Raw genomic sequence first — 22,939 nt, forward strand, 5'->3', positions numbered from 1 at the left:
AAAGAGAAGGGAAAAGAGAAGGAAATCTTGAGGCAGTTTAGAATGCTTAAGAGTGCTGTAAGATTCAGGAGCTCAGCAGTCTAAGGAGCACCAGCAAGAGGAACTGTCCCCATCAAAGGCAAACAGATGTTGCTATAACCTCCTTAAAAAACCTGCTCTTGGAAGTGTTAGAGTAAATATGTAAATAGGCTTTGAAATCTAATATCCTTCCTGAAGGGGAAGCCCAGGAGCACAGGAGCTCTTTGAGAGCATGTTTTGGTTTCATGGCATTGGACATACATGATACTGAGCTGTGACCAGCAAGGCCAAGAGTCATTGGTGCTGTAGCCTCTTGCAGGATGGTTGCAGAGAGGAGAGCTGTCCCCGTGGAAGGAATGGACACTGCATGTGTGTGCACTGCAGCAGCAGCCAGAGGCCTCTGACAGGCATTCAAAACCTCTAACATACATCACAGATAGAATCAGAGCCAGCAGTGAGCTCTGCCCTGAGCCTCCTCTGCTGCAGGCTGCACCCCCCCAGCTCCCTCAGCCTCTCCTCACAGGGCTCTGCTCCAGGCCCCTCCCCAGCCTTGCTGCCCTGCTCTGGGCACCTTCCAGCACCTCAACATCTCCCTTGAATTGAGGAGCCCAGAACTGGACACAGCACTCCAGGGGTGGCCTGAGCAGTGCTGAGTACAAGGGAAGAAGAACCTTCCTCGTCCTGCTGCCGAGCCAGCCCAGGATGCCACTGGCCCTCTTGGCCCCCTGGTGAGTCATGCTCCAAGGGCATTGCAGGAAAGGATGATGCTGGGCCAGAAGTCAGGCAGAATAGGCCTGGATGCTTCACAGGTTTGAAGGAAAGATCAAGAGCAGGAGCTCACACCGTGTGGAGGAGACTGCATGGGGCTGTGTCCAGAGGATGCTCTCCAGTGGGCAGGCACAGGTTGATGACAAGCTGCTTTCTGCCAGACCAGTGCACTGATTGAGTACTGCTAAAGGGTGCAGTTTGGCTCTTGCAAGCAGCCAGGCTGAGTAGTGGGCAGCTCCTGATCAGCTTGAATGACTGGAACCAAGCCATGTTTGAAAGCATTTCATCTTGTGTCCAATTGGTCTCCACCATTTCTGGAGCAGGGGATTCATAAGCTACCCACTGCTTGTGAAGTAGCTTCCACAACTATTCCCCTGGACCCCTTCCAGGGGGAAAGGCTCTCTCTTGTTCAGCTCTCTCTGTTAACTCCTTCAGAAACCTACCATTGGCATCTGGAGGCTTCTCTTGCAGAACACAACCCTTTGCTTTACAGGTCTGGCCTCAACATTTCAAAGGGCTTTTTCCTCAGAGGGGTGGCCAAAACTCCCCCTCCCTGCTCCCACTCAGGGCTCTGTGGAGTTTGTAGTAACGTTCAGACTGGTTCTGCAGCTGCAGGGCCAAGGTGGAGGGGCTGGGCTGAGATGAGACCTCTGAGCAAGACAGGAAGGTTCCTGGTGAGGCTGCCACCGTGGCCCTTTTGTTGGTGTCTGCTGCACATCAGAACTGGCCTGGAGCGCTGATGGAAAAGGCTGGCTGAGGCTGTGTGCAGCCTGCTCTAGGGTAGGGTGTCCCTGGGCATGGCAGGGGGGTTGGCACTGGCTGCTCCTTGTGCTCCCTTCCAACCCTGCCTGATTCTATGAGTCTATGAAAAGTCCTGAGGAGCAGCCTGGGGAAGCAGCTGCAGAACAAAGGATGAGGAACAAAAAAGCTGCTCTTTGGCTTTGCTCTGAGCAAATGCAGAGGCAAGATAAGAGCTACCTGATTCACCTAATCACACCTCACATCTTCATTCTGGAAAGGCAGAGCACATTGACAGTGCTGGAAAATGCACCACAGGCTAAACCCACTCAAACTCCAGCCTTTATTTTGTCCTTTATCTTTGCCTTTTCTGCACTCACAGTGGGGCTTGGAAGTCGATTGGGGGGGGGTGGGGGAGGGACCTCATCTGTGCTACACTGAGTTGCAGAGGCAGTCATCCAAAAGCAATATTCTGGGCTGAGTTCCTGGAGAGGGACGTTGGGGTTTTGTGGTGGGGGAAAGCTGGCAACCTTGACTCTGATCTGCAAAACTCTTCCTTCACCCCTTAGACATTTAACGGCCTGTTTTCACACCCTGCCCTCTTTGAAGGATTGTATACGGTAACATGAGGCTGGCTGGAGCTTCGGAGGGTTCAAAGGTGCAGTCAAGCCTGAAGCCACCTCTTGCTCCCCCTCCCCCCCCAAAAAAGGCCTGTCAGGTCTGCCTTGATCGCCTCCCTAAATTCCCCCTGCCGTTCTGGCTTCGCAAGAGCTGTGCCACTGCTACGTGCTCTGACATCTCCCTCTTGACTGCAGCAGCTTTAGCTGCCCCATCCGAAGCTTGAACTGCCACATGTCCTACAGAGGCTCACGAAGCAAATTTCTTTTCTCTCCCATACTTTACTGGAAGCCTTACAAAGCACACAGAGCAGATGCCAGCACACCAAACGCATCGTGCCGAGCCCTGATTGCACAGACCCCGCAGCCCCAGCGCTGCCAGGCAATCCTTCCCTTCAGGAAACACAAGCCCAAGACCACTTTTCCCTCAGGACCACTTGTGGGGAGAAGCTGAAGCCCCTTATTACCAGAGGTTCCTTGGATAGGATTTGGAGTTTGAAAGCTCCTCATCTAGCTGCTCTTAGAGCTTGAGAGTTCCTCACCTAGCTGTTCTTGAAGCTTCAGAGCTCCTCACCCAGCTGTTCTTGAAGCTTCAGAGCTCCTCACCCAGCTGTTCTTACAGCCTGAGAGCTCCTCACCCAGCTGTTCACTCATCATGAGGGACCTCTCCCAGCCTAGGCATGCTGCTAGAAGTAGCAGCACCCTTCCAAAACCAGGGAAGCACTCAGCCAAATATCTGCTTCCAGCTTGGTAGCAGCTGCCTTCCTTCTTTCTCTGGGGGGTGCAGCAGCTGAGGTGAGAGAGAAGTGTGGAGTGAGTTCAACATCCCAAACATCCACTGCCAGAATCACAGAACTTCAGAGGTTGGAAGGGACTCCAGAGATCACCCAGTCCAACCCTCCTGCCAAGGCAGCATCCCCTAGGCTAGTTGGCACAGGAATGCATCCAGGGGGGTTTGAAATCTCCAGAGGAGACTCCACAACCTCTCTGGGCAGCCTGTTGCAGGGCTCTGCACCCTCACAGTAAAGAAGTTCCTCCTTATGCTGAGCTGAAACCTTCTCTGTTCCAGTTTGTAGCTGTTGCTCCTTGGCTTGTTGCTACGGAGCAGTGAAAAGAGATCTGCTCCATCCATTGGACACCCACCCCTCAGGTATTTGTACACACTGATCAGATCTCAGTCTCCTCTTCTCCAGACTAAACAGCCTCAGGGCTCTCAGTTTCTCTCCATAGGGCAGATGCTCAAGCCCCCCAGTTTGGGAAGCTTCAGCCTGACTCCCTGCATCGTTCACGTTTCTACCTCCCACTCTGTTGAGCTGAAACCTTCTCTGTTCCAGTTTGTAGCTGTTGCTCCTTGGCTTGTTGCTGTGGACCAGTGAAAAAAGAGATTTGCTCCACCCAGTTGACACTCACCCCTCAGATATTTGTACACATTGATCAGATCTCCTCTCAGTCTCCAGGTTTCTCTTTGTAGGGGAGATGCTCGAACGCCGCAGTTTGGGAAGCTACAGCTGCATGCAAGGAAACACCACATTAGTCACAACAAAAGAGGGCTGGCATCTGGGCCAAATCTGCTGTGCACAGAGGAGGGAAAACAGTTCCCCAGGAGCTTGGTGCCTTATGCCACGACAAAACAGCAATTAAGGATCAGTGACTGGAGCAGAGTCTCTGGGCTGACATTTCCTCCTGCAGTTTGCGGTGCGACCCAAAGCCGGCCTGACAGCCCCTGCCATCGCAGATCTGCTTACATGTGCTTGGCTGACCATGTTTGCTCACTCGGGGTTTCACTCCACCACTTGTTAATGCATTTGGCAGGCCCTCATGTAAATACAGCTAAGATTTCAGAGGAGGGTCATTCTCTGCTTCCCCATCCACACAGGAGAAGGTGCAGAAAACTGCGCTGAGGATGTGGAATGAGATCGCTTGGGATCAGTCACCATGGGTGGGGCACGATGAGATCGCCCCTACCGTGCCTGTAGATGCACTCCAAACCATGGAACCTCAGAGGCTGGAAGGGACCTCCAGAGATCACCCAGTCCAACCCCTCCACCAAGGCAGCATCCCTGAGGGGAGTTCACACAGAAATGCATCCAGGGGCTTTAGAAAGCCTGCAGAGGAGACTCCACAGCCTCTCTGGGCAGCCTGCTCCAGGGCTCTGCCAACCTCACTGTAAAGAACTTTCTGCTCATGTTGAGCTGAAACCTTCTCTGTTCCAGTTTGTAGCCATTGCTCCTTTCTTGTTGCTGCTGAGCACTGAAAAGAGATTGGCCTCATCCCCTTGACACCCACTCCTCAGATATTTCACAGAATCACAGAATCAACCAGGCTGGAAGAGAGCTCCAAGCTCACCCAGCCCAACCTAGCACCCAGCCCTGCCCAAGCACCCAGCCCATGGCACTAAGTGCCCCAGCCAGGCTTGGCTGCAACACCTCCAGGCACGGCCACTCCACCACCTCCCTGGGCAGCCCATTCCAATGCCAATCACTCTCTCTGACAACAGCTTCCTCCTCACATCCAGCCTAGACCTGCCCTGGCACAGCTTGAGGCTGTGTCCCCTTGTTCTGGACAAGCTGGGTCCACCATACAGGTGAGGTTGTAAATTCAGAACAATTCTAAACTCCTGATTGTAAATCACAGTCAGCTGTGTGTGTAGATCTCAACGGTGACTGCATCCTGCTCTGGAGCCCCTGGGCCAAGAGGGCTGTGGAGATGCTGGAGAGTGTCCAGAGCAGGGCCAGGAGGATGCTGAGAGGCTGCAGCAGCTCTGCTGTGAGCACAGCCTGAAAGAGTTGGGGCTGTGCAGGCTGGAGAAGAGGAGGCTCCCAGGGAACCTTCTTGTGGCCTTCCAGCATCTGAAGTGGGCTACAAAAAAGCTGGGGAGAGACTTTTGAGGCTGTGAGGGAGTGCCAGGACTGGAGGAATGGAGCAAAGCTGGAGGTGGGGAGAGTGAGGCTGGAGGTGAGGAGGAAGTTGTTGAGCAGGAGAGTGGTGAGAGGCTGGAATGGGTTGCCCAGGGAGGTGGTTGAGGCTCCATGGCTGGAGGTGTTTGAGGCCAGGCTGGCTGAGGCTGTGGGCAGCCTGCTCTAGGGTTGGAACTGGCTGACCCTTGGGGTCCCTTCCAGCCCTGACTGATTCTATGATTCCAGGCCCAGCCAGGTCAGGTAAGATGTTCTCATCAGCTTCACTGCAGTCAAGCTCAGACTCTGCCAAGCCTTGTGCTCTTTTTTGGGGGTTATTTTGGTCAAACAAGAGCTTCTTGAAATGCAGCCAAGCACTGGAACTTGCAAAACTTTCAGTTTCCTGACCAGAAGAAGGATCCAGTGTTACACATGAGAGGAGATGTCTCTATCAACCATAAAATGCCTGCAGCAGCTCATTTCCTCCATGGGTCTAGACAATGCAACTGGTCCTCACTGCAGCCATGCCCCTCACTGCATAAACATCATCTCTGATCCCATCTGACATGTTGGGTTTTGGTGGGTATTTTTTTTCCCTCCCCATATTTATTCTGTGCCTTTGTGGGAATAAAATCTGTGTTGGTTTTTAGCTTTGTATTTGAAACTTCATGGTAAAGAGATTTGAATTTATTTTACTTAGCATAGAAGTTTCTTTCTTTTAAATACATCTGGCTGGCTGGCACAAAACAGAGGCAGAGCTGGTGGAATCCCTGGAGCTTAAAGGAATACTTCTGGTCACAGGGGATTTAGCACAAAAATTTCCTGCAAGGATTATGCACTCAATGGAAAATAAAATCCATGCAACACTTACTACCTCATATCCAAAGCTTTAAGAGCTGCTTCCAAGGGCCCAGCCAGCAAAGGTATAGTTGTTAATTGGTTAAAGAGGACATGAACCCTTCAGGTTTTAATGCTGAAGTTGTCTTCTGGGCACAGTGCACATCCCACAAATGCCTGTTTGCAGGGAACTACAGGACCTGATGAAGTCACACCACAAATGGCTTTTTGGTTTTGTTTGGTTGGGTTTTTTTAATCCCTTTTGAAGAAGGTGTCCAGAGCAGGGCAGCAAGGCTGGGGAGGGTCCTGGAGCAGAGCCCTGTGAGGAGAGGCTGAGGGAGCTGGGGGGGTGCAGCCTGCAGCAGAGGAGGCTCAGGGCAGAGCTCATTGCTGCCTGCAGCTGCCTGCAGGGAGGCTGGAGCCAGGTGGGGTTGGGCTCTGCTGCCAGGCAGCCAGGGCCGGAACAAGGGGACACAGCCTGAAGCTGTGACAGGGCAGGTCTGGACTGGATGTTGTTAGGAAGTTGTTGTCAGAGAGAGTGATTGGCATTGGAATGGGCTGCCCAGGGAGGTGCTGGAGTGGCTGTGCCTGGAGGTGTTGCAGCCAAGGCTGGCTGGGGCACTTAGTGCCATGGGCTGGGTGCTAGGTTGGGCTGGATGAGCTTGGAGGTCTCTTCCAACCTGGCTGACCCTATGATTCTATGGCTACTAGATGCACACACGTTTACAGGTGGGTCACTAATTAGCAAAAGCAGAAGTGTGAAAACCAGCCTGCTCCCTGCTTCCCAGCATTGCATCACTTTCCCTCTATCACATTCAGCTCCACAGACTGTCTGCCAGTCTCCTTTCACCTACCTCCCACCACAGCTGACCAGAGCACAAGTAATCTGTCCTGTGATCTTAGAGACAGGCACTGATTCAGCTGAATTAAGTTTTAGTGTGCAACTACCCAGCTCAGACAAGGAGCAGTTTTAGGAGTTCTTGGAAAGCCAAACAGCAGTGCTAAGAGGGATGCAGCACTACTGGGAACTAGCAAAACCAGACAGCTCACAGAAATACATCACAGCAATGAACAGTGTGAGACCTGACACAGTTGGATTTAAATAGTGGTGAGAATCACAGAATCATAGACTCAAGCAGGTTGGCAGAGACCTCCAAAATCATTCAGCCCAACCTAGCACCCGGCCCTGCCCAATCACCCAGACCATGGCACTAAGTGCCCCAGCCAGGCTTGGCTTCAGCACCTCCAGGCACGGCCACTCCACCACCTCCCTGGGCAGCCCATTCCAATGCCAATCACTCTCTCTGACAACAACTTCCTCCTAACATCCAGCCTAGACCTGCCCTGGCACATCTTCAGCCTCTGTCCCTTTCTTCTGTTGCTGGCTGCCTGGCAGCAGAGCCCAACCCCACCTGGCTACAGCCTCCTTGCAGGCAGCTGCAGGCAGCAATGAGCTCTGCCCTGAGCCTCCTCTTCTGCAGAAGCAGCCATGGAGGCAAATTCAGCTCCTTCCTCCCCTTTTGGAATCTGAATTCCATAAATAATTTTTCTTTTCCTCATCTTTAGCTGAAGTTTGATTAAAATCCCTCTCCTCTGAGCCCAGTGACTCGTGCCCAGCCTCCCAGCAGGGCACTCATGCTGGAGAAGCAGCAGTGGTTTTGCTGAAGGTTTGTGGATACATCCATGAGGGGGAGGAGAAGATATTTTTAGATGTATCCTGGTGCATCATGATGTTGATGTAGAAAATTTAAGAGCAGTGGCTCAGAGCAAATTTGCCTTTTGCCTCGTTAGCACATGAGTGCCAGCTGAGTCACATCTATTATCTGAGTGGGTACCTACCGGAACCGCTGTCTCTGGTAGTCCTCTCTGGTACATCTGACACCATCTGCTCTCCCTCTGCATCTCTCTCCCATGTGCATTTCAGCTTTCAAGTATCAAGAATAAGGGAAGCAGGAAGACTCCATACATCCCAGTAGGCAAAACAAAGGAGGATGGAGAGAGACACTTTATGAAGCCTGAAGGTAAGCAATGGGCAGGAAAAGGTCTCCAATGGGAAGCTCTGCAATGAGGACAGGCTGAGGGAGCTGGGGTGGCTCGGCCTGGAGAACAGAGGGCTCCAAGGAGACCTAACAATGACCTTCCAGTACTCCAAGGAAGCCTACAAGAGGAATGGAGAGAGACTGTTTACTAGGGGCTGTAGTGATAGGACAAGGGACAATGGCTTCAAACAAGAGGGAACAGATTTAGATTGGACGTTAGGAACAAGTTCTGCACCATGAGAGTGGTGGAACGTTGGACCAGGTTGCTTAGGGGGGTGGTTGAGGCCCCATTTATGGAGATATTCAAGGTGAGGCTTGACAAGGCTCTGGGCAACCTGAGGATGTCCCTGCTCATTGCAAGGGGGGTTGGATTAGATGCCCTTTGGAGGACCCTTCCAGCCCAAACCACTCTATGATTTCTATGATTCCATGAAACCACTACTGTGGAGTTAAAATCTGACCAGCAGTTACAGGTCATAGATAGGAGAGACTGAGGGAGCTGGGGGTGTGCAGCCTGCAGCAGAGGAGGCTCAGGGCAGAGCTCATTGCTGCCTGCAGCTGCCTGCAGGGAGGCTGGAGCCAGGTGGGGTTGGGCTCTGCTGCCAGGCAGCCAGCAACAGAAGGAGACACAGCCCCAAGCTGTGCCAGGGCAGGTCTAGGCTGGATGTGAGGAGGAAGTTGTTGGCAGAGAGAGTGATTGGCATTGGAATGGGCTGCCCAGAGAGGTGGTGGAGTTGCTGTGCCTGGAGGTGTTGCAGCCAAGCCTGGCTGGGGCACCTAGTGCCATGGTCTGGTTGATTGGCTAGGGCTGGGTGCTGGGCTGGATTGGGTGAGCTTGGAGGTCATAGAATCACCTCCCTTGCTCATTGGTAAAGATGTTAAACAGAGCTGGCCCAAATACCGAGCCCCAGGTTCAGTGCTTGTGACCATTCACCAGATGGACTTGCCTCTGTTCACCACAACTCCTGCACAGAGTCAATTGGCCTGGGATAAGGTTAGGAAAGCCGAAGCACAAGACAATTAAATTTGGGTAAGGACATACAGGGGAAGAAGAAGAATTTCTTCAGATGACAAAAGCAAGGCTAGGGAGATGCCTCTCCAAAAATAAAACAGAGACCTGATCACCAGGGGATACGGAGAAGGCTGAGGTACTCCATGGCTTCTCTGCCTCAGCCTTCACCAAGGGCTCTATCTGCACTGCCTAAGTTCCAGAGGGTAAAGGCAGGCAGTGGGGAAAGGAAGATCTGCCCACTCTAAGTGAAGATCAGGTTCTAAGCCATCTAAAGAACAGGAAGGAGCACAAATGCCTGTAGCCCAACGAGATCCACCCTTGGGTGCCCAGAGAGCTGGCAGATGAATCATAGGTGAACCATAGAATCAACCAGGTTGGAAGAGACCTCCAAGCTCACCCAGCCCAACCTAGCACCCAGCCCTATCCAGTCATCTAGACCATGGCACATGGTGTGATTCTGTGCTCCACAACCTCCCTGGAGGTGTTCAAGGCCAGGCTGGATGAGGCCCTGAGTGACCTGTTCTAGTGGGAGGTGTCCCTGCCTATGGCAGGGGGTTGGAACTGGCTGATCCTTCAGGTCCCTTCCAACCTAAACCAGTCTATGATTCTAAGTATATATTTGAGAACCAAAAATATCATGGTATAAGGACCCACACAGGCAGAAGTTCCTAAGAGGGTACACATCCTTGCTGCCTCTGTGCACCTGTGCTCCTGCTGGATTTAATCTCTCCAGGAGTGTATTTTAGAAGCCATCACCGGATTGTAGCCTGGGGACTGCACCGTGCCCCACCCAGCCATGTTCCACCCCACAAACTACTTCTAAGGTTTCAGAGAGGGTAGAACAATTGTACTCTGTGGGTTAGAGCAACCCAAGGATGATTGATGTGTTGTTGGGGGTTTCAGGAGAAGAGATGAAAACAGGCAAATCCAGCTGACAAGGAAACCGCCCAGCCCTTCGCTCTAGCGCAGCAAACAGACCCTCTAAACTCAGCTGTCAGCCTGATGGATGTCTGTGTGGTACAGAGGGGGTGTACAGACAGGGCTCTGACCCACTCCAGCTAAGTTTAGAGCAGTCACAGCTCCATAAGAAAGGGAGAGGTGTACTTTCCCCATCACTTTCAACAGTTCATAGAATCACAGAACCAACCAGACTGGAAGAGAGCTCCAAGCTCATCCAGCCCAGCCCAGCCCTAGCCCTGCCCAAGCACCCAGACCATGGCACTAAGTGCCCCAGCCAGGCTTGGCTGCAACACCTCCAGCCATGGCCACTCCACCACCTCCCTGGGCAGCCCATTCCAATGCCAACAGCTTCTTCCTAACATCCAGCCTAGACCTGCCCTGGCACATCTTGAGACTGTGTCCCCTTGTTCTGTCCCTGGCTGCCTGGCAGCAGAGCCCAACCCCATCTATATTAGCAGCCTGCAGCAATGCAGGGACTGAGAGATAATCACAGAATCACAGAATCAACCAGGTTGGAAGAGACCTCCGAGATCATCCAGTCCAACCAACAGGGCTTGCAGATGCCATACATCTAATTGCATCCATTCAGCCAGCATTCCAAGAGCCAAAGCCATGTCCTGCCACAGCTCATCCAGCCCAACCCAGCACCCAGTCCTGTCCAACCAATCAGACCATGGCACTCAGCCCTCAGCCTCTCCTCACAGGTCTGTGCTCCAGACCCCCCCCAGCCTTGCTGCCCTTCTCTGGGCATCTTCCAGCAATTCAACAAATGATCTGAAGATCAAATACTGTACCAAGAGCAAAACAGAAATAACTATCAGACAAATGACAGAACAGCAAATAAGTGAGGTTCTGAAGCCTAAAAACTTTCCCAGCAGTGACTTTAGGAAACCTACATTTGGACTCTGTTATTTTGTTTTGTTTCCTCCTTCCCCTTCAATCATGGGTAAAACCTTGATACCACTGACCTAAGTGGAGCCAGGTTTTTAACTGTTAGCCTTACCATACAAATCCATCTGTTAAGCAGATGGCATGAGGTTAGAGTATGATCTCATACCTTCTTGGGCACAGTGTCACATGGATCACCCTCGAAGCACACACAGCAAAGGACCTGGATGTGGCAGCAGCACTGCGTCATCAGGAAGAAAAGCAGAGTCACAGAACCATAGAACAGCTTCTAACCTTAATGATTCCACGCTTGGGGAACACAGGAAGGTGGTGTTACAGAATCACAGAATCAAGCAAGCTGGCAGAGCCCTCCAAGCTTGCCCAGCCCAGCACCCAGCCCTGCCCAAGCACCCAGCCCATGGCACTAAGTGCCCCAGCCAGCCTTGGCTGCAACACCTCCAGGCACAGCCACTCCACCACCTCCCTGGGCAGCCCATTCCAATGCCAATCACTCTCTCTGACAACAACTTCCTCCTCACAGCCAGCCTAGACCTGCCCTGCCACAGCTTCAGCCTGGGTCCCCTTCTTCTGTTGCTGCTTGCCTGGCAGCAGAGCCCAACCCCACCTGGCTCCAGCCTCCCTGCAGGCAGCAATGAGCTCTGCCCTGAGCCTCCTCTGCTGCAGGCTGCACCCCCCCAGCTCCCTCAGCCTCTCCTCACAGGGCTCTGCTCCAGGCCCCTCCCCAGCCTTGCTGCCCTGCTCCAAACACCTTCCAGCACCTCAACAGCTCTCTGCAATGGAGGAGCCCAGAACTGGACACAGCACTCCAGGGGTGGCCTGAGCAGTGCTGAGCACAGGGGCACAAGAACCTCCCTTGTCCTGCTGCCCACACAGCTCCTGAGCCAGCCCAGGATGCCATTGGCTCTGCTGCCCACCTGGGCACTGCTGCCTCAGCTTCAGCTCCTCTCTGCCAACACCCCCAGGGCCCTCTCTGCCTGCCTGCTCTCAGCCACTCTGGCCCCAGCCTGTAGTGCTGCTTGGGGTTGTTGTGGCCAAAGTGCAGAACTCTGCACTTGGCCTTGTTCAGTCTCATCCCCTTGGCCTCTGCCCACCCATCCAGCCTGGCCAGGTCCCTCTGCAGGGCTCTGCTACCCTCCAACAGCTCCACAGCTGGTCCTAGCTTGCTGGCATCTGCAAGCTTACTGCTGCTGGACTCAATGCCCTCCAGATCATTAACAAAGATATTCCTTCTCAAACTTCCAGAAGACAAGTTTTTCAAGTACGACTATGCAAATGTTCTCTTGCCTGCTCTGTCAGCTCGGGGACTCCTTGATGTCATTCCTGAGGCTCAGGGTTGGACTCACTCCCTGATGCATTGCTCCTTTTCCCTCTTTTTGAAGCCACTCTGCCAGCATTAAAGACCTCTGGAGTGAAGTGTGAAACACATTGTAACAAAATCAGCCAGAACTATGCCTGAAAAAACAAACCCTCCTTAACACAGTGACTAAACAGTCACTTTATGGCCATCTGGAGGGTTAGGGCACAAGCAGTGAATCCAGTGAGTGCCTTTCTGCGCATCGCGGTGCTAATGCTGCATGCTCTCAGCAAGCAACTGAACACTGCTCAGCAAAGTTCTGCTTCATATAATGGGTGGAGGAGTTCTTTTCTTGACCTTCTCTTTCCAACAGCAGCACATCAACATCTCACTCTCTGCCTTCTCCCAGGTACCCAGCAGCAGAACAAGGGGACACAGCCTGAAGCTGTGCCAGGGCAGGTCTAGGCTGGATGTTAGGAGGAAGTTGTTGGCAGAGAGAGTGATTGGCATTGGAATGGGCTGCCCAGGGAGGTGGTGGAGTCATCGTGCCTGGAGGTGTCAAAATCAAGGCTGAATGGGGCACTTATTGCCATGGTCTAGTTGATTGGCCAGGGCTGGGTGCTAGGTTGGGCTGGATGAGCTGTGGCAGGACATGGCTTTGGCTCTTGGAATGCTGGCTGGAGCTTGTAGGGCTCTGCCAACCTGATTGAGTCTATGGTTCTATGAAAACAACTCTTGTAGAAAATCTCTGCCAGTCTACTCAGGCAATTAACACTCAATACCCAAAACTCTTGATTGGCACAAAAGGAAGCAGAGAGCTTTGGCCAAGTGCTGGCCCTGGGCAGCAGTGACAGCTCTGTTTCCCTGGGCAAGCCTTGTCTCAGCACTGCAGCTGCTCATCACACCGCAGCTTCGGTTGCGATGGATGCAGCTCGTGTTGGCAGCCTCCAGCCCATATCACTGCGCTTCCTATGCAGCTGCTCCTAACTCCAGGCCTCTCCACAGCTCCCAGCCTTCAATCAAAACAAATTGTTTGTTTCTTTCTGACCACAAGAAGAAGTCTGGTTTCATCGTTTGCTTTGGCTAGGTTGCCTGAGTGAAAACATGCCCTAATGCTAGGAACTCCACTCAGCCCTCTGGAGCTAAATCCATACGGTTGCAGTTTACAGTTCTGACTGACAAAGCAAAATCATTCATAACTGATTTTGAGGCTGTGGCACTCACCAAGGAGCCCTTCTTTGTATGCCTTATGCATTTGATACACTGAACTCATACATGAGTGTGAAGGTGAAGACTGAAGGGTTTTGAAATATGGCATGAGAGTTTCCAAGGATGGTGCAGTGCACAGTGCAGGCACACTGAGAACCAGAGAATCAGGCAGCTTGGAAGAGACCACCAAGCTCATCCAGTCCAACCTAGCACCCAGACCTGTCCAATCAGGCAACCAGCAATAGAACAAGGGGACACAGCCTCAAGTTGTGTGGGGCTTGATATTAGGAGGAAGTTGTTGGCAGAGAGAGTGATTGGCATTGGAATGGGCTGCCCAGGGAGGTGGTGGAGTCACTGTCCCTGGAGGTGTTTAAGAAAAGCCTGGATGGGGCATTTAGTGACTGGTCAGGGCTGGGTGTTAGGTTAGGCTCCATGAGCTTGGAGGTCTCTTCCAACCTGGTTGATTATATGATCAACCAGACCCTGGCACTAAGTGCCCCATCCAGGCTCTCTTTTTTTAACATCTCCAGGGATGGCAACTGCAGAACCAGAGAATCACAGAACCTTACAGGTTGGGAGGGACCTCCAGAGATCACCCAGTCCAACCCCCCTGCCAAAGCAGCATCCCCTAGGCTAGTTGGCACAGGAATGCATCCAGGGAGGGTTTGAGAGTCTGCAGAGAAGGAGACTCCACAGCCTCTCTGGGCAGCCTGCTCCAGGGCTCTGTCACACTCACTGCAAAGAAGTTTCTCTTCATGATGAGCTGAAACCTTCCTTCTGTGCTCTAATTTGTAGCCATTGCTCCTTGGCTTAGTGCTGTTGATCAGCGAAAAGAGATTGGCCTCATCCACTTAGGATCATAGAATCAACCAGTTTGGCAGCAACCTCCAAACTCATCCAGCCCTGTCCAGTCAACCAGACCATAGAATCATAGAATCAACCAGGTTGGAAGAGACCTCCAAGATCATCCAGTCCAACCTAGCACCCAGCCCTATCCAATCAACTAGACCATGGCACTAAGTGCCCCAGCCAGGCTTAGCTGCAACACCTCCAGGCACAGTGACTCTACCACCTCCCTGGGCAGCCCATTCCAATGCCAATCACTCTCTCTGCCAACAACTTCCTCCTAACATCCAGCCTAGACCTGCCCTGGCACAGCTTCAGGCTGTGTCCCCTTGTTCTGTTTCACACTCAAGCTAGTGTGAGAATGGAACCCACCCAGACAGTTCAGCGTGGGGCTGGCCGGGCATCAGTTCACTTTGTCCTCACCAGAGCAAGCTCTTTGGCACACCCCACGCTGCACTTCAGGGTGGGCACACCCTGGGGAAGAGATCCACCTTCACTCCTCTGACAGCAGGCTGCCAACAGAAAGAGAAGCCACGTTTGGAAGCCTTATTTTCCAACTCCACTCTCCTGCTGGTTGCTAGAAGAGCTACTCTGAAGCCTCCCTGTTCCTCGCTCCCTGCTCACGTATGGTAGTGCCACAGTCCCCAGCCCCCTGGCACACAGCCCCCCTGTAAATCCAGGCCACCGGCAGATACTTGTCCCTCACAGAGGCCGAGGGAAGCTCTGCTGGCCTGGGACAAATCTGTAAATCCAAATCCCCATCTTTTGTATCATCTAATGGTATGTCAAGATTGTCACACAGCCTGAAAGGGGTAACACAATGCCATTTCCTGAGGCTGGGAGGGACTGGAGCCAGTGACCCAGGAGGTCCCATCCCTTCCCATGCTCTTCTTTTCTTTCCACGCTGCCTTCTTGCTGCCACACATCTAAATCGAGGCCATAAACTAATTTTAACTGCGAGGGGCAGGGGGGGCTGGCTCTTGGGAGCCCTGACACACTGCAGGAGCAGGGCGAGAGGAGCACAGACGCCCATGTACATTCGGCTCTGATTTCGCAATCAGTGCAGCTCACTGACTCGCTGCAGGGATTGGCTGAGGAGGCTGCCAGGGCTTTTTACTGCCTCTCTGCCATAAAAGTGACAAACGCAGGGCTTCGGGGTTTGTTTTCACTTCCTTTCAAGTGTAATAACTTCCCTGCTCATAAAATGCCAGGGTATTCTCTCAGAGCTGCCAGCCTGCCATCAGCCCGGTGCTGCTGCGGTGCCAGGCCATGGGCAGACAGGATGAGTTAGAAGGTGACCCTCTCTGCGCCAAGCAATACAAAGGTATTGGCACCTCTCTCACGGCTGCGAGGCGGCTCTGAAGGGCCACAGCAAATCAGAGACCCACGAATGGGTGTTTGCCTTGGGAGGGAAGTGGTGTTCTGCAAGGAGCCTAATGTTTTCCTTACTAGCAGGCTGGCTGCTTTCCTCTCTCCAAGCCTTCTCCTCCACAAACCCCCCTGGATATGATTTTAATGAAACCGAGGATACCCTCACCCCCTCCAAGTTACACACAGGATTCCTGAAGGCTGGTTTCAAGCAAATGCTGTTCCTGAGATGAAATGCAAAGCAGCTGCACAACTTTGGCAGAGGAAACTGCACAAATGCCACCAAAAAAGAAAAAAAGGGAATTGTTGCCTCAGCCTAACTGGAAATGCATCAATATTCCTATGCAGGAAGGCCAGGAAGCAGTGGGCAGTGTCCCTTACATCATGTAGAAAAAGCACAACACAAAAGGGCCACAGAACTGGAGTGCTGACCCCATTTGTTCCATATGACTGGCACTGAGGATCAGGCTTTTCAAAGGCCATCAGCTGGCAAATTAATACAGCCAGAGTTTTGGGACAGCTCTTAAAAGCAGTGGTAGCTTCATGTGATTCTCAGACTGCACCTAGGTGCAGACTGCTGCTGCAGCCCCTCCAGATTCCCCTTGCTTTCAAATGCCTTGAGGTGGAAATAGGGGGTACTGAACTGTGGAACTGCTGTGCAGCAGAGAAGAGGAGGTGCCCAGGAGACCTTCTTGTGGCGACTCCACCACCTTCCAGGATCTCAGGGGGGTACAAAAAAGCTGGGGAGGGACTTTTTAGGCTATCAGGGAGTGCCAGGATGATACTGCATCCAGCTCTGGAGCCCCTGGGACAAGAGGGATGTGGAGATGCTGGAGAGTGTCCAGAGCAGGGCCAGGAGGATGCTCAGAGGCTGCAGCAGCTCTGCTGTGAGCACAGACTGAAAGAGTTGGGGCTGTGCAGGCTGCAGCAGAAGAGGCTCCCAGGTGACCTTCTTGTGGCCTGCCAGCATCTGAAGGGGGCTACAAAAAAGCTGGGGAGGGACTTTTGAGGCTGTGAGGGAGTGGCAGGCCTGGGGGGAATGGAGCAAAGGTGGAGGTGGGGAGAGTGAGGCTGGAGGTGAGGAGGAAGTTGTTGAGCAGGAGAGTGGTGAGAGGCTGGAATGGGTTGCCCAGGGAGGTGGTTGAGGCCCCATGGCTGGAGGTGTTTGAGGCCAGGCTGGCTGAGGCTGTGTGCAGCCTGCTCTAGGGTAGGGTGTCCCTGGGCATGGCAGGGGGTTGGCACTGGCTGCTCCTTGTGCTCCCTTCCAACCCTGACTGATTCTGTAATTCTATGATTCTAGCCTGGGCCCTGGCTGAAGTCAGGCTGGATTTCATGCGGCCTAGACAGCACCACCAGGAACAGAGATTCCTGGAGCCAAGCCCAGCCCTCCACTCCCTGTGGACAACCTGTTTTTAATAAGGTAGGAGAAAGGTAAATCCAAGGCCAGGTTTGCCTTCGCAGTAGCAAAACAGTTAAGAGTGCCAAGACCTATTCCAGAACTGCTTGCAGCAATAAAAAGCAGCAAATGCTAATTTCTTCCTCTAGAGCAAACACACAGGGCTCTGTTATCAGGAGCCTGCTGATAGTGCTGTGGAGCGATAATGCTGTGCTGTGCAGTGAGAAAGGCATGGGGGAAAGGGCAAGGATTTCTCAGAGCGCCTGTTCAAAGCAGCAGCATGAGGGAGATGGAGTTCAAGCCAAGCCTGGCTGGGGCACTTAGTGCCATGGTCTGGTTGACTGAGCAAGGCTGGGGGATAGGCTGGACTGGGGAAGCTTGGAGGTCTCCTCCAACCTGCTTGATTCTATGCCTGTATTAGGCAGTGAGTGCACCCTCAGTACTTACCTGCTCTCCTCCTCTTGGCTTTGAACAACCACCACACAAAAGAAGTCTCAAGATGTGGCAGAGGAGGTTCAGGCTGGATGTTAGGAGGAAGTTCTTCACAGAGAGAGTGATTGGCATTGGAATGGGCTGCCCAGGGAGGTGGTGGAGTGGCCGTGCCTGGAGGTGTTCAAGAAAAGACTGAATGAGGCACTTAGTGCCTTGGTCTGGTTGACTGGACAGGGCTGGGGGATAGGTTGGGCTGGATGAGCTTGGAGGTCTCTGACAACCTGCTTGATTCTATGATTCTAAGACATATCCTGGTGTGCAGGCAGGTTGGACTGGGTGAGCTTGGAGGTCTCTTCCAACCTGCTTGATTCTGATTCTATGAGTTCAGGGCAAAGAGGCTGGAGGAGAGTCTGGAGCACATGGCCCACCAAGGGCATCTGAGGCAGCTGGGGTTGTTCAGCCTGGAGAAGAGGAGGCTGAGGGGAGACCTCATTGCTCTCTACAGCTACCTGAGCGAGAAGGGGGCAGCCTCTTCTCCTGGGTGGCAAGCAACAGGGCCAGAGGAAATGGTTTCAAGCTCCCCCAGGGAAGGTTCAGGCTGGATGTTAGGAAATATTTCTTCAAAGAGAGGATTATCAAACACTGGGAATGGTCTGCCCTGGGCAGTGGTGGGGTTGCCATCCCTGGAAGTGTTCAAGCAGCCTGTGGACCTGGCGCTCAGGGACGTGGTTTAGTGTTGACTCTAAGCTGGGTCGAGGTTTGGGCTGGATGATAATTGAGGTATCCTCCACCTGGATGTTTTGTGTGATTCTGTGAAGAAAGAGGGGCTGTTGGAATCACACTCTGACCTCTCTGTGACAGGAACAGGGGCAGAAACAGCCACTACAAAAAGTGAGCCCTGCACTGGGAGGCAGATAAGGCCCTGAAGGTAAGCAATGAGTGGAAAAAGTCTCCAACAGGGGAAGCTCTGCGATGAGGACAGGCTGAGGGAGCTGGGGTGGCTCAGCCTGGAGAGCAGAGGGCCCCAAGGAGACCTAACAATGACAGGGCACAACTGAGAAGAGTTTATCCCCAGCTCTTGGCCCCCAGCCCCCAGGTATTTATGAGCATGGATTAGATCCCCTCTAAGCCTTCACCAGACCAAAAAGCCCAGGTCCCTCAGCCTCCCCTCAGCAGGCAGCTGTCTTTGTAGCTCCCCGTTGGACTCTTTTGAGCAGATCCCTCCTGAACTGGGGAGCCCAAAACTGAAGGCAATATTCCAGGTGAGGTCTCAGCAGGGCAGAGCAGAGGGGGAGGGAGAACCTCCCTTGATCTGTTGGCCACACTCCCCTTAGTTGCCCAGTGACAGGGCAAGAGACAATGGGTGGAACTTGAAGCATGCTAGGATCCCTGTGAACCTGAGGAGGAATTTTTTTCCCTGTGGGGGTGACAGAGCCCTGGCACAGGCTGCCCAGGGGGGCTGTGGAGTCTCCCTCTCTGGAGATAGTCAAACCCTGCCTGGATGTGTTCCTGTGTGATCTGCTATAGGAGCTCCTGCTCTGGCAGTGTGGGCAGCAGGACAAGGGAGGTTCTTGTGCCCCTGTGCTCAGCGCTGCTCAGGCCACCCCTGGAGTGCTGTGTCCAGTTCTGGGCTTCTCAATGCAAGAGAGATGTTGAGGTGCTGGAAGGTGTTGAGAGAAGGGCAGCAAGGCTGGGGAGGGGCCTGGAGCCGCCAGCCTGATTGAGTCTATGGTTCTATGAAAACAACTCTTGTAGAAAATCTCTGCCAGTCTACTCAGGCAATTAACACTCAATACCCAAAACTCTTGATTGGCATGAAAGGAAGCAGAGAGCTTTGGCCAAGTGCTGGCCCTGGGCAGCAGTGACAGCTCTGTTTCCCTGGGCAAGCCTTGTCTCAGCACTGCAGCTGCTCATCACACCGCAGCTTCGGTTGCGATGGATGCAGCTCGTGTTGGCAGCCTCCAGCCCATGATTCCATGAATCTCTGGTGTTCTGCTGACTCTGGTACCAAACACACCCATTTTGAGGTGCAAAGCCCAAGCCAAGCAGGCAGAAGGTGACAGCAGAGCTGCCGCAACCCCACGGCTGCGTTGCTCCGGAAGCATGAGAAGGATGATTAAAGAAACACCAAATGATAAAGAGAACCAAGCCCAGGGAAGAGAAAGATGACTCAGGTCACTGAGAGCAGGAAGGGATCAGGGAGTCTGTGGAGCTCTGCTTAGGGAGACAAAGCAACCACTGGCCAGAGGAAAACGACAGCCAGCGAGGGAAGGAACTCAGCTGAAGGCACAGTTGGCACAGTGCCTCAATAAGAGATGTTTGCCTTCAGCTAACTTCAAACCCAGCTGCTGAAGTGGAGCACTTCCGGCCTGCAGCCTCTTCTGACTTAGGCCAACATCTGAACAGCTCTCACCCATGTAGGAGGAGACAGAACAACACGACAAAAAATGGGGAAGAAAACAAAACGGAGCTTGAGGTACCTCAGGTCACTCCAGCGCAGTCTGTTACTGGATACGCAGCGAGATAAGGAGGCAAAGTACATTCAATAAGGAAGTCCTCAGGCAATCTTCTGCCCAAAGAGTCCTCCAAAGTAGGCCTCTTTTTCTGGCTCAGTCTATTTCCTTTGAAATGTTTAACTAGGGAAAAAAATGAGATTGTGTTAAAAACAAATTTCCTGGGAGAGTTGCACTTCAGCCCCACTCCAAGGCTCAGCCAGAGTCACAGGCAGGCAGCTTGGGGTGATGGAGAAACTGAATCTCTACTCTTACATTTCCACAGGGCAATTAGCAAAAACTCCACTCAGAGGAAATGCTTTGAGAAGGTTTTAGTGGCTGAGCAGCACCTTCCTTTCTGCTGACATAATGCTGTCCTTTGCAGCAAACCCAGCCTCACACCATAGTTGCTTTGGACAATCATAGAATCATAGAATCAAATAGGTTGGAAGAGACCTCCAAGATCATCCAGCCCAACCTAGCACCCAGCCCTGCCCAAGCACCCAGACCATGGCACTAAGTGCCCCATCCAGGCTCGGCTTCAACACCTCCCTGGGCAGCCCATTCCAATGCCAATCACTCTCTCTGACAACAACTTCCTCCTCACAGCCAGTCTAGACCTGCCCTGGCACAGCTTGGGGCTGTGTCCCCTTCTTCTGTTGCTGGGTGTCTCAGAGAAGAGCCCAACCAAAGTGTAGAACCCTGCCCTTGGCCTTATTCAATCTGATCCCCTTGGCCTCTGCCCACCCATCCAGCCTGGCCAGGTCCCTCTGCAGGGCTCTGCTACCTTCCAAGAGGTCACCTGCTCCTAGATTGATGTCATCTGCAAACATACTGCTGCTGGACTCAATCCTCTCATCCAGATCATCAATCAGGATGCTGAACAGGCCTGTGCCCAGCACTGATCCCTGGGGATCCAAGTCTGACAGAGTCTGTGGCCCATACTGGAGCACAATGCTTTTACCTAAAGGCTGTTTCACAGCAGAGGGCAGGACCTGCAGCGAGCAAGCTGAGGCAGCTGGGGCAGGCTGTTTGACCTGGTGACAGGAATGCCTGAGGGATGATGCATCACTGCATGTGACAACACAGACACAGCACAGGTGAAATGTTTGGAATGCTGTGCAAGGCTGTAGGTGGCTTACAATTATTATTACTGTTATTACTATTACTGGCTGCAGAAAACCTGCTGGCTTGCCACGGGAACCTGGTCGAGGTCAGTGTGATCAGAGGCAGCACCAGTGGACTCCAGAGCATTCCACGTGAGTTGTGCCAGAGACCTTCACTGATCATTTCAGCTCTCGTTATGTCGCCTCAGAGCACAGGGCACACCCCTACACATTAGCATAATTAGGCAAGGACAACCCACTCCATCTGCATCGACCATGCCCTGTTCTCCTCATTAACAAGGTGTCCTTTATCTGTCCTGTCTGAGATAAGGCAGCCAGCAGCTGGTGGGAACCAAGGTCAGCGTCCCCCTGTTATTATCCTCCTTCACTTGGCATTCCCACAGTTACTCCCATGATTATTCTCTCTCACTGCTAGGTTAGGGCTGAGAGGAGGAGATGAGAAGTGCTTTTCAGGGCTGTACCCTCTGGAAGGCATCTTTATGCTGTCAAATTTCTTAGCAGTTAGAACAAAGACACTGACAGAGCTTGGCTTGGTCCAAGCCCTAACTTTGAGCGGCCTCACTGTGTCCTCTGTCCTGCCAGCCAGAGCACATAACTGTGCTACAGATGCCACCTCAGCCTCTGTCTTCTGCTAGGCAATATCCCACCTGCCACAGGGTTATGGAACACTAACAACAGAGCTGAACTCAGGCTGCCCTTCAGAAAAGGCTTTATCAGCATCTCCCTCACATGGACAAATTGCTACCTGTCACAGCAGGCTTCCATGGTTCCTAAGGTGAGCAGCACAGATTGCTTTGACATCCATCAGCCCTGCCTACACCTGCACCTCCTGCCACTGCTTCCTACACCTGCACCTCCTGCCACTGCTTCCTACACCTGCACCTCCTGCCAGTCCTGCCTACACCTGCACCTCCTGCCACTGCTTCCTACACCTGCACCTCCTGCCAGTCCTGCCTACACCTGCACCTCCTGCCACTGCTTCCTACACCTGCACCTCCTGCCAGTCCTGCCTACACCTGCACCTCCTGCCAGTCCTGCCTACACCTGCACCTCCTGCCAGTCCTGCCTACACCTGCACCTCCTGCCACTGCTTCCTACACCTGCACCTCCTGCCAGTCCTGCCTACACCTGCACCTCCTGCCAGTCCTGCCTACACCTGCACCTCCTGCCACTGCTTCCTACACCTGCACCTCCTGCCAGTCCTGCCTACACCTGCACCTCCTGCCAGTCCTGCCTACACCTGCACCTCCTGCCACTGCTTCCTACACCTGCACCTCCTGCCAGTCCTGCCTACACCTGCACCTCCTGCCAGTCCTGCCTACACCTGCACCTCCTGCCAGTCCTGCCTACACCTGCACCTCCTGCCAGTCCTGCCTACACCTGCACCTCCTGCCACTGCTTCCTACACCTGCACCTCCTGCCACTGCTTCCTACACCTGCACCTCTCAGCAAAGTCCCCACACAAATCCAAAGGCAACCCCAAAGTCTGGAGTAGGCCAAGCCTGGCAAGCAAACTCACCTGTCCTGCCAATGCAGTGACATTTTCCACCCCTCACTCTGCAGCTCCTTCATTTTTCCCAGAGGTGAGGATTTTTACATGCCAGGAGGAAGTTTTCAGGATTACTCTCCCGGATCCTTCCTGAGGGAACAGGTTTTTAGACTGATCTTTCCCTCAGTTATTTCCCTCCCCTGACAGGGAGCATTAATGGAAGCTTGAACAAGGGGCTGGGAGCAGCTTGGCTGTTGAGGAGTGGGTGAGAAGTGCCTACACTTGGACACGAGCTCCTGAGCAATACAAACAGACTCGCCTGATAGTTTGGGTGTTACCTCCACCTCCCCTCAATAAAATCACCCAGACTAGACTCAGTTGAGCTGCAAATTCAGTGCAGCTTCATATTTACAGCCTAGCACAGTAGACAAGCAGATAGTTACAAACTATGCAGCCATATCATGGCCTCAGGTTCCCTCAGGGGAGGTTTAGGT

At 53.0% G+C, this 22,939-nt stretch overlaps 1 protein-coding gene across 1 annotated transcript in view; it reads right to left on the reverse strand.

Moving 5' to 3' along the window:
- Positions 1-3,561: 3,561 nt before the first annotated feature.
- The window catches only part of ATXN10 (ataxin 10), a 112,937-nt gene continuing 93,559 nt past the window's right edge, over positions 3,562-22,939 (reverse strand). The window contains exons 13-14 of the transcript XR_010302180.1: positions 19,818-19,973; positions 3,562-3,649 (exon numbers count right to left, since the gene is read on the reverse strand). The gene's annotated coding sequence lies outside the window, so the exon portion shown is untranslated. The remainder of the gene's footprint in view (positions 3,650-19,817; positions 19,974-22,939) is intronic.

This window comes from Pogoniulus pusillus, chromosome 4 (assembly GCF_015220805.1).
Source record: "Pogoniulus pusillus isolate bPogPus1 chromosome 4, bPogPus1.pri, whole genome shotgun sequence".
Taxonomy (NCBI): domain Eukaryota; kingdom Metazoa; phylum Chordata; class Aves; order Piciformes; family Lybiidae; genus Pogoniulus; species Pogoniulus pusillus.